The 12,196-nt window shown below is 40.0% G+C and overlaps 1 pseudogene; it reads right to left on the bottom strand.

The window, feature by feature from the left end:
• Nucleotides 1-4,925: 4,925 nt before the first annotated feature.
• LOC101662224 lies at nt 4,926-11,669 on the bottom strand (annotated as a pseudogene).
• Between the last annotated feature and the right edge of the window lie 527 nt (nt 11,670-12,196).

The raw sequence follows: 12,196 nt of genomic DNA, 5'->3' as shown, positions 1-12,196 counted from the left end.
TGTATTGGGATTGCATTAAACGCTTATAGTGCCTTTGGCAGAACGGACATCTTGACTATATTGAGTCTTCCAATGCACAAGCTTGGGATATTCTTCCATTTGTTGAGGTCGCTTTTGGTTTCTTGTAATAGTGTTCTGTAGTTTTCCTCATCTAAACCTTTTGTTCTTTTAGTCAGGTATATCCCTAGACATTTCAATTTGTGTTTGGTTCTTGTGAAGGGTACCACCTTTTTGATCTCCTCTTCTGTGGTCTTATCAGATGTGTATAGCAGTCCAATGGACTTATGTTTGTTGATCTTGTATCCTGCCACTCTGCCAAACTCCTCTATTGCTTCCAGTACTCCCCTTGTGGAGCTTTTAGGATTTTCCATATATAAAATCATATCATCTGCAAGTAACGAAAATTTCACCTCTTCCTTCCCCAGACAAATACCTTTGATGTCTTTTCTTTGCCTTATGTTGTTAGCTAAAACCTCCAGGTCATTGAGGTCGTTGGTGCTGATGGCTGCTTGCGTTGCAATGTTTTTCCAGGAGGTCAAAGAGCAATGGCTCTCTCTGGGAGACTTGTAGGAATGCTTCTTCGAACTGCCTACAGCTAATTTCACTATGGAATTAACCTACCACTTTATCCTCCTGTGGCTTCCCTCTTAGGGAAGTGCCCCTGAAGGCTGGTGGGTTGCTTGCTTTGGTGTTGTGGAGGTTGGGCAGAGGTTCCTGCAGCAGCATGAAATCTTGACGAGTGTTGGCCGAGCTGCCTTAGGCCCCCAGGCACACAGGCAGGAATTCCCTGGTAAGAAGTTGAGCAGAGTATCCCCTGGTGGAGGTCAGCAGGGCTTCACCCAGCCTTGGGCTAGCTACACAGGGTGGAGCTCACCTAGCTGGGTGTGGGGGAGGCGTAAATGCCCTTGGCTAAGGGGAGTGGTCTGGAGATCAGCAGTGGAGTGTGAGAGAACAGGAAAGAGACAAAGAGGAGAAAACAATTAAAACGTAACCCCACTGAGACTGTGCGGGAATATAGTGAAGAGAGGGAAACAAAAGCAACAATGTAGCTGAACCCCCCAATCCCTGCCCATGGAGCTGCAAAGGTCCAGTCCCTGCCCTGAGGGAAGTGGCGGCAAACTGTGGGTGTGTTGAGAACAAGCCCCCCTATGGGCTCCAAATGGTTCCGGCTCAGGCAGAGATAGTGGCGGGGCCAATGTCGAGCCCCAGCTGGCCTCCACTGAGGTAAACCAAAACCCCCCAGCCCCTCAAAACCCCGTGGGTCTGTGCCTACTTATCTTTATGATGCTCCTCCTGCATTCCAGCAGCATTGAATTTCCCTCTAAGTAACTCTCCTGGGCTGAATTATGCGGAGTCCCTCTAGTATGTGTCACTCCATCGCCATCTTCCCAGAAGTCCCTGGTTTTGGTTTTTATTGTTTCTGGTATGTTTCCCATTTTATGAAACACACAAGGATTGGATGCACAGAAAAAAATAGGTGACACAATGACTTAACGGGGATGGAGTGGGGAGGTTGAGAGGAATTGGGAGCATTAAATAATGAATGCAGGATGGGGAAGGTGCACTAAAACTAGTTGTGATGATGTATATGCAACTTTTTAAAATTGTGAAACAAACATAAATGTTTATTTTTCTAAATGACTTCAATATCATTTTATTATAGAAGATGCAATCCCATACTTATTTACAGGATAAAAGAAAACTAAAGAAAACCTAAGTGGGCATACAACTGTCATAAATCCTTTAGATTTGAGGCTTATTTTAAATGTAAGATTAACTAGGTGGTATGGTTGATTACATAATAATATAAGGATATCAAATAACATTTAACATAGACATGAATCAACATATATTTTTGTTTCTAAATATAAAAACAAGAACAATGACCAAAAAAAGTGTAGTGTAGTGGGGGGGGAAATCAAGTACTAAGGACAAGCTGAGACAATTTTTGGCAAGAGTTACTACAATTAATTAAGACTTAGAAAGTTTCAGCTTTCTTAAATTTATTTCAACAATATTCCCATAACCCAGATGTTGTTTTTACATTAAATTCTAAAAAGAGATAATGCAGAAAATATTTTTAGGCGTCAAAGTGTAAACATATGCATTCATACGTACCACCTACACATTTTGTTGAAAGTGTCCAAATATTTGTGTGTGCATGTGTGTATTTTTTTCTGTTTACTTTTGTCTTTTAATTGTAATTGTTTTTCAATGATTTTATCATTATCTAGTTGATTTTGTTCTAGAAGCTTGAATTATACTACTCTTTTAAAAAGTTATTTAACGATGGGATTATATGATATGTGAATGTTATATCAATAAAAGTATTTGGAAACATAAACAAAAACAAATATTCAATTGGTCATGTGAAAGCTGTCTGTTCACAACCTCTAAGAAATATTTAGATTAAGTTTTATATAATTTGATTCAGGTGGAAAAATTAATTTCAGGAAAACAGCGGGCTATACAATCATAGCCTCTGAAAATGATGAGGGAACAAGTGCTAATGAAATTGGATAGCATAGTTTCGAGCTTCCCTTTAGACATATTCAGGGAGTGCTGGTTGCATAGTGGTTATTTCTTGGGCTGCAAACCCCAAAGTAGGCAGCTCAAAACCACCAACAGTATAGTCTCTGAAACGCAAAGGCACAGATCTATCTGTCCTATAGGGTGGCTATGAGTTGCTATTGACTTGCTGGCAGTGAGGTTTTTTTTAAATATATATTCTGTGAACTTCCTATTTATATCTTTAAAAAATCCACAAAATTGATAATCTCATTAATTAGATTATATTAGCATCTAAAACTGGTGATGTCTTATTTGATTTCATGGAGTTATCATTCAGTACATTAAGAAAATAGTGATAAGAGACTACAGTGAACCCTCGCCACTTCGCGCTTCGACTTCCGCAGCTTCACTCTATCGCGGTTTTTGCGTAACAGCGCATGCTCTGTCGTTACTGCCACTGATTGGCTCATACTGTACACGCTTCTGTCTGCATCGCTACGTATCGGAGCTACGTATCAGATGCATTTTTGCTTTTGTACAGTGTACTGTAATTGTTTGCGATTTTAAAGAAATTTTATCTAAGCCCTATGATGGCTCCTAAACGAGCTGCTTCTTCTAAGCCTTCTGACAATAAAAATAAGCGCCAGAGGAAGATGCTCACCATCCAGGAAAAGATAAAACTTTTGGATTTGATCAAAGATGGCAAGAAAATCGTGGAGGTTGCACGCCATTTCGACTTGAATGAGTCTTCCGTTCGCTCCATCCGTAAAGAGGAAAAAAACATCCGTGCTACGGCTACTTTCACTTTCAACAAGGAAGCAAAGCGCATCGTGACAAGTTGTAATAAGTTCATAGTAAAAACGGAGTCTGTCCTAGCCGTTTGGATCATTGTAACGTCCAAAATGTTTTACTGTATTTTCTCTTTTTCGTTTAATAAATTGGTTAATACGAGTGTAATGGTGACTAAAGGGTGTTTTTTCATGTCCTCTATGCTCTAACTACGAACATATTTGATTTACAAATAAGGAATCCTACTTCGCGGAATTTCATTTATCACGGTAGGGTCTAGAACCGATTAACCGCGATAAACGAGGGTTCACTGTATATTTTAAAGGAACTAAACACACATGGTTAGATAACTGCTGAGAAAAAATAAATTCTCTCCTTTGCTGAAAGAGATGTGCAACTATGACTTTAATCATGACAACATTGATGAAGAGAGTAAATCATCAGATACAATCTAGACTAAACACTCTGCTTTGTACTCTGCTTTGGCAATTTTAAATAGCCATGCAAATAATGTAAGTTTTTATTTTATTTTTTTTCAAACTATTTTATCAGGATCTAATTCAGAGATCATACCGTTCCATAGTTCAGTCATATCAAGGAGTGTTGTACAATTGCTACCACGGTTTGAAAATATGTTCTTCCTTCTTGAACTCTTTAACTCCCCCTTACAACCCCATCTTGCCTGCATTACCCCCCAGGAAACCTTTTTCTAGTTATTGTCTCTATAAATGCAACTATCCTGGGTTTCATCTCTTGAAAAACATAGTAAAATACATAACAAAGAATCAAGAAGGCTGCCAAAAATGACAACATACAACAGAGACAGACTACAATATATATAAAAAGAAAATACTAAAAATTAAATAAAGCTCAAAGTATATCAGAAAGGAGATCAAGTGATAAGATTTTAACCACTCAAGTAAGACTTATCATTTCTATATACCGTAAATCATCTCTACAACACTCTGATAGTCAGGTTATTCCCATCCCTTATTTCCTGTGTAGATCTCATGAATGTATCTTGGGCTTCCACTGTCGTTCATAGCCTTCTGCACAGCAGAATCTCACTTTTTAATTTTAATTTTTTAAATCATTTTATTGGGGGCTCTTACATCACTGATCACAATCCATGCAACCATCTATTGCATCAAGCACATTTGTACATATGTTGCCATCATTTTCAAAACATTTTCTTTCTACTTGAGCCTTTGGCATCAGCTCCTTATTTTTCCCTCCCTCCCTCACCTTCCCTCATGATTCCTTGATAATTTATAAATTATTATTTTTTTCATGTCTTACACCGACCGCTGTCTCCCTTCACCTACTTTTCTGTTGTCTGTTCCCCTGGGAGGGGAGTATATATCGATCATTGTGATCAATTCTCCCTTTATCTTCCACCTTCTCCTTATCCTCCTGGTTTTGCTACTCTCATCAGAATCTCACATTTTAAACTCTGATACTATTCCTTCTTTGGATTTGGATTATATAATTTACAATCTTTGGATCACTGATGTTGGTGTGCATCTTCTTTGTGGAATTAGTTGACATCTCACTTAGATGCCTGCTGGTTTGGACACAAGCCTTTAAGACCCGAGACACTATATTTTTTTTCCAACCAGAACTTTTTACTTTTTATAAGGAACTACCTTTTTTGGCTTGGCAGTAGTAGCCTTTGGTTTGGTTCCCTTTGCTTTCACCGCTTTAGGCGTCGCCGACTTAGCTTTAGCAGGATTTTTGGAAAACAGCCTTGGCTACTTTAGGTTTCTTGGGACTCTTGATGGGTTTCCTCACCACCGCAGGCAGTTTTGATCTTCTTTGGAGTCTTGACACTTTTTTTTAACAGCAGTGCTGACAACTTTTGGGGTTTTTTGGGGGGCGTCCTTGCATAGCTTTTGCTGCCACATAGCTTTTGTGCTGCTGCCCTTCGCTTCCACGGAGACATCCTTCTTGTTGACCTTGAAGGAGCCGGAGGCTCCAGTGCCCTAGGTCTGCACCAGGGTGCCCTTATTGACTAGGCTCTTCAAGCCCAGCTTGATATGACTATTGTTTTTTACATCATACCTGGCGGCAGTCAGAGACTTCTTCAGTTAGCCAGGGACACGCTGCTCTGCTCCTTGGAAGAAGAAACTGTCTGCTTTAAGTTCGGACACTAAGGGCCCCGTGGGCTTCTTGGCGGGCAGCAAACTTGGAGGGCTTTTTCACCTACTTGGCAGGCTGAGCTTTCTTAGGGGGCGTAGGAGACACCAGAGTTTCAGTTTTGGACCCGGTGACAACTAAAAGGAAGGAAGAAAATTGCCAGGATCTCAAGAAACTGGAGCGCCCCCAGACACTATTCTATCTGACAACTTGTCACCATCTAATTTTTTCACAAAACTTTGTTATCGCACCCAAATCTTCCGTGTTTCCTTCATATAGGTGAGTATCAAACAGGGCTATGTGCTATGAACGGATTGTTCTTAGAATATGTCATGAGTGGTGCGATCAATAATTACTTTACACTCTTAGACATTTTCGAATGCTTGATTTATTCACTGCAAACACACATCAAACAATCTAAAACATTACTCAAACTACTAAGGACAAACAACTACGAGTATAAGGGCACAATAACAGCACTCTTCACGCATTTCATATTAGCACCATAGTCCCAATAAGCGTTGCCTCATTGGTATACTCACCCTGGGTAGAGTTGGAGAGAGCAGGAGTTGATGTCTCCTTGGTTCCTAGCTCTCTAAAAAGTCAGTGTCTCTACCGGGTTTAAATTGACAGCTTGGGTCTTTGATGTATTCACTGTCCCAGTCAAGTCTTATAGGGGTTTTCCACGCTTTAGGTGAATTGGCTGGCTTTTGGGCGTCAGTTAGGTCTCAGCCCAGTCTTATCAGGGTTCCCCACGTTTTTGTGGTGGCTCCTTGGATCAGCTGTTGATTTGGGCCCCAATGTTACACTTTATTTCTTCTCTGAAATGGAGTTTCTTGTGTTTGTTTCTTTGAGGTGGCTCACGTCTTGTAAGGTAGTTCAACGTCTTATAAGGAAGTTCTATGGTGCTCTCATCAGAATGAAGCTAAGTTTGAGTGGGGAAAATTCATTCCTGGATCTCTGGTTAATATTAAAGGTTTTCATGTTATTTATTGGTAGACAATCTTATTGATCATCTTCCTGGAGCATAAAGATCTTCTGTTTAGAGTGTCATGGATTAGCTAATGGTACTAATTTTAAAACACTATTCAGAAAGGGAGGGTTGAACAAGGGTAGGCTAAAAACATATTTCAATTCATGTGTACTGAATAAATCCTTATATATCTTGCCGCTACTTACCCAAACAATGGAAGTTGGTGGTCAGGCAAAACGTACAATAATATTCACTGATAATGTCAGACACAGATCTGCAGGAATAATATACATCTTAATACAGCAATAGGACATTGAAGTAGTAAATAAATGTTAGCCTGTCTACTGAGAAATAAATACCATTGGTATATCTCTCTTCTGCTTCTTCACACACCATGTAGTTTCAGTCTTAAGTCATTACATTACAGATGAGTGTAAGGTAGAGCTTAGTTCACCTAATGAGGTTTCCACATCGCAACCTTCTAGGATAGCCTTTGGAGAGTGTCGTGCAACCTGAAGATTCAGGGTTTAATGTTCTAGTATTCTCTGGTGTGGTTGGAGGTGATACCAGTCCCCCAACACTAATCACAGGTTCGACAGGCACAATTGTACAGTTGAGATATATAAATATTATATTAAAGTCACTGAGAGCATGAGAGATAGAAGAGATATGGAAATAATGGAGTCAGACACATTTCATAGTAACAATGCTCACCTGAGCCCCGCTTGGTCATCCACATGGAGAGAGGGGGAAGGGAAGGAGGACAAGGGGACAGGGAACAGGGGAGCAAGGACGGGAGAGGAAAGGGGGAACCAACGAGAGGTCAAAGGAGGAGCTGAGAGAGATCTTTATTGCTAACCCAGGCCTATATATCTTTGCCAGAGAGTGCAAGCCCACTAATTACAGGTAAAGACATACGTCACAGGAAAGGGTTGCCCTATGAGTTATACAGCAATGAAAGGGGGACAATCTAGGGATATACATGCAATAGGAAGAGGAGGGATTGGGGGTATACATGTGACAAGATGGGTGGATCCTAGATTCAGCTTAACTTTGGATGTCACGAGCCAATTTGACCTGTTTCCTGGCACCATTATCAGTAGGTTGTGAACTCCACCCACAGGAACTAAGCTAATGGTCGCAAACCCTTAGGGAGAAGTAGCTCATTGTCACTAACAGCAGGGAGCGGGGCCTACCATAGTCTGGCGACTGATTGCCTTTAGGAAGGATGTCTGTTAGCATCTGACCTCTCCCCATATGCTAGCAAAAAGCCCCTAGTGTTTGACATGTCTGTGGGGGAGACAAAGTTTGGGAAAAGTCTCTTTGCAATTCCACACTATGGCATGGGGCCTGGGTCCCCAGGGGTTGTACAGAAACTCAGACCAGTGTAGTTTATTTAGGAGCATATTACCAAGCATACTCTCCCTTAGTGGTCTTAAAATATTGTTAGTCATTTGTCCCCCGACGAGGAAGTTGGTCCTCTCCCACTTTCTATCAACAAACATGCACTTGTTTTCTCCAAGACATATATGCACCCCTTTCTCCCTTCTGACTTGATTTGTTGTTGAATCTTCATGTGGTTATCTTTATGTTTTTATTCTTGTTATTGTTGATTTCCAGTTTAATGGCACCATGGTCTTAGAAAACGCTTTGCGTGATGTTTATATGTTTGACTTTGTTAAGGCTTGCTTTATGGCCTAGCATGCGGTCTATTGGTCTATTTTAGAATATGTGTCATGTGCACTGGAGAACAATGTGCATTATTTTTGCTTTTCCTTGAAGAACTCTATAAATGAACTCTGTAAATATTTAGGAGGTCGAGTTGTTTGTTTTGTTTAGCTTTTCAGTTTCTTTACTTTTTTCTGCTGGTGATCTATCTTTTCATGAGATTAGTGTATTGAACTTTCCTATTATTATTGTCCAACTGATTATTTATCTTTTCATCTCCTTGAGGATTTGGTTGATGTATTTTAAGGGTCTTTCATTGGGTGCACATTTGTTTATGGTTATGCGTTCTTGGTCTATTCGTGTTTTGATCATTATGTAATGTACATTCTTGTCTCTGATTATGTCATTTTCTTTGGAGTCTATTTTTTCAGAGATTAATATTTCCACTCCTGTTTTTTTGGGGGAGGGGGGCTGCCATTGTATTGGTGAAATTTTTGTCACCCTTTGACTCCCAGTCTGTTTTTCTATGTGAGTTTAAAGGCAACAGACTGATGAATATTGTTTCCTAAACCAATCTGTAACTCTTTGTCTTATTATTAAGACATTCACTGTTATTAATCCATTCTTATGGATTCTAAATGTAGGTTAGTTGCTGTCATATCATGTCTTCATTTCCCTTCTAGATCAGTATTGTTTGGGGTACTGTTTTCAGTGTGTTGACTTGGGTGGTATCACACACTGTGGTGGTCTAATGTTTGTGTGCTTCAGTTGTTGATTTTCTGACCATAGAGGTCCAGTTGATATTTTTTATAATATTAGTTTTGTTTTTAATGAATTAACTAAATATTTCATTGTTTGAGAATACTTTTATTTATCCTTAATATTTGATGGATAGCTGCTGGATGATAAGATTATTGGCTGGTGTGTTTGGCTAGGTTGACTAGAGAAACAAATCCAGAAATATGTGTAAGAAATAGCTTTATATCAAGGAGTATTTGTAAATAAAGGAAACATCCCAGTCCAGCCAACTCAAGTCCATAAGTCCAGGACTAGTCAATAAGTCCAATACTAGTCCATAAGTTCCTCTTCAGACTCATGTAGTCACATGCAGTATTATCACAGGTTGGTGAGTGCAGAGTCACAGAGTCGTGTGGATTCAATGACAATGGACGCCTCTCCAGGGCTTTGGCAGCAATCAGGTTCAATCATCAGGAAGGTGAAGGCAGAGAGAGAGAGGATGTTCCAGTGGCCTTCTTTCTGAAATAGCCATGGGCACAAGGAGGCAGCATCAGGCTGTGACCTGATTGACAGGCTAAACTCCACCCCTACACTTTCATATAACTTCAAGTTGACATGAAATTATGTAACTACCACAGACTACCGTTTGTCAACTTGACACCTTTACACTAATCTTTGGCCATACATTTTTTTAAAGAATACAATAATAAAATCATGTTTGTGCCTAACAGGATAAAACTAAAATGTGTACAACTGAAAATGTGCCTGACCCATTTAAACATGATTTCTATAAGTGAACAAAACAAAAATATTCTATGACTAACAATTACAGTTTTGTGAGCCTTGACACCTTAATCCTATCAACATATTCCCCCACCCATGAAAGTTTGTAAGTCAGCCACTTCATGCCTTTATTCCACCCACCCACAGTTTGGGTACCTAATTTCTGCACTGCCCTTTCCATCAACTCAGTGCACTGAGGAGACAAGCATGTTCTCTGATATGAAGGATCTTAATTGCAGTTGGAAACTTCTGAGTCTACATCCATAAATAAAGTCAAATCAGGCAGGCCATCCATAAAGTCAGCAGAAATATGCACTAATTCACAGGCTCAAAAATCGTATCTTCACCTGGTCAGGTTCTGGTCAAGTCAATGAGAGCAGCCACCCCACTTAGCCTCAACATGGTGCTGATTGGCCACATCGCCTTTTGACTGTGGGCTTCTTCACAAATTCTCAACAATCCTAGAACCCTTCGGCTAGGTAGGACATGACATAGGCTCAGGTCTCACTCAACTCTCTTTAAACTTCAGATCAGTCAACCTACTATTATCTTCTCCTCTAGTCCCTGTGAACCAGGTACATATGAATCACCAGACTGAACCCATCTTTGTATTGCTGCATTTCTCCCACTTTCACTCAACAAGTGGATCCAGGTGGTCACCTAGGAAGCATTTCAGGTTGTCCAAAGGCTTCCTTTAACTTCCAGTCCTAGAGAAGAGAATTCCTTCATGGATCCACATTTTTCCAGCTTCAGGCGCAGACCACTATTTCAAAACCAGCAGCTTTCTCAGCAAGTCTTTTTTAATGTAAATATCTGAGCGCTCAAGGCACTGGGATAAGGTTTAAATTTTCTAAGTCTTCTGTGCAGGCACCCATTTAACAGAAACAATATAATTACTGAAGGCAGCGGGCTTACAAATTCTCTATTCATACTTCCTAATAATTATTTTTAGCCCATTTTATATCAATGACAATAGGGAGAATATATCCTAGATCAGCCAGATCCTATACACAATTCTTAAAAGGGTTTAATTCAGTCCCTTCTTATCTAAATTATCCCATTCATATGCAATATAGCTTAGACCTCAGCCGGCATCAAGCCAGGGCCTGCCCTTCAGTCAGCCGTTGTGATTAAGCAGCATTGTTTCAGAGAAGTTCAGGGACAATTTCACCCTTGAACTCAAAATTCACATTTATCACATTCATTTTCATAATTTCAGACAGGAATAACCAAAATCAACTTGAAAGAATCAAAACCTTCACTTCCCATGTCCATTCCAGAGAACAGCCAAGTAAAATGCATGGGCATATCTGACCTCTGGATAGCCAAAGGAAAAAAGCTGTGATAAGGCAGAGGTCAGACAATCCTCCACTCTCCATCTTCATGATTTGTTTCTCTAGTACCCCACTTTCCAGGTACCATAATGTGTTAGGCCAGGTTGACTAGAGAAACAAATCCAGAGATGTTCATATATGTGTACAAAATAGCTTTATAACCAGGAGTAATTGTATATCAAGAAAACATTCTGCCCCAGTCCAACTCAAGTCCCTGAGTCTAGGACTAGTCCATAAGTCCAATACTAGTCCATAAGTCCCTCTTCAGACTCATGAAGTCACATGCAAAGTTGCAGGATGCAGTATTTTCACAGGTTGGTAGGTACAGAGTTGTGTGGATCCCATGACAGTGGATGCATCTCTAAGGCTCTGGCAGCAATCAGGGTCACCCGTCAGGAAGTGAAGGCAGAGAGAAAAGAGGGGAAGTTCCCAGGGTCCTCTTTATGAGAAGGCCTTGCCCACAAGGAGTCACTATTAGGCTATGACCTGATTAATAGGCTAAACTCCACCCCTACACTTTTATATATCTTCAAGTTGACATGAAATTATGTAACTACCACAGTTGACAATGTTTGACAACCTTTGGTATATGTTGCTCTACTCTCCTATTTCCTGAATGGTTTCTTCTAAGAGCTCTGCGCTTATCCATACCTGTTTACCTCTGTAGGTAACATTTTTCTTCTTCTAACTGCACTCAAAAAGCTCTCTTTTTCTTTGAAGTTGGATAAATTGATCATTACTTGCCTTGATGGTTTGGTGGCGGGGTGGGGGGTGGGGGGAGAGATGATGGTCAAACCTATTTGGTGTTCTCTCTGCTTCCTGAATGGTTATCATCTCCTCCTTTGTGACATTGGGGAAATTTTCTTCCATTGGGGAAATTTTCTTCCATAAACTCCCTTATTATTTTATCTGTAGAATTGTTTGTTTCTTTCTGCTCTGGTATTCCAATAAGATATATATTATTTCTCTTCATGCTGTCCCACATCATCCTTCGGCTTTCCTCCGATTCTTTTGCTTTTTTATTTGTTTCTCTTATTTGCTGAAGTTGACATGGTTGTCTTTGAGTTTGCTGATTTGATTTTCCTTTCTTTCCATTTTATCGCTCAATTCTTAAACTGTATTTAATTTTTTTTCTTATCTCATTGTTTAGCTTCTTGGCGTCTTCGGGGTAAGGGGTTATAGTATCTCAATTTCTTCCTTTGCTTTCAGGATTGTTCCTCGGAGCTCTTGTTTGGTGCTAAACATCATTATTTTGCATTCTCTT

This window comes from Echinops telfairi, unplaced genomic scaffold, assembly GCF_000313985.2.
Source record: "Echinops telfairi isolate 266 unplaced genomic scaffold, ASM31398v2 ScPeMD7_45;HRSCAF=164, whole genome shotgun sequence".
NCBI lineage: Eukaryota > Metazoa > Chordata > Mammalia > Afrosoricida > Tenrecidae > Echinops > Echinops telfairi.
Note: the sequence above shows the minus strand (reverse complement) of the source record. Positions and strands in the feature narration are given on the sequence as shown.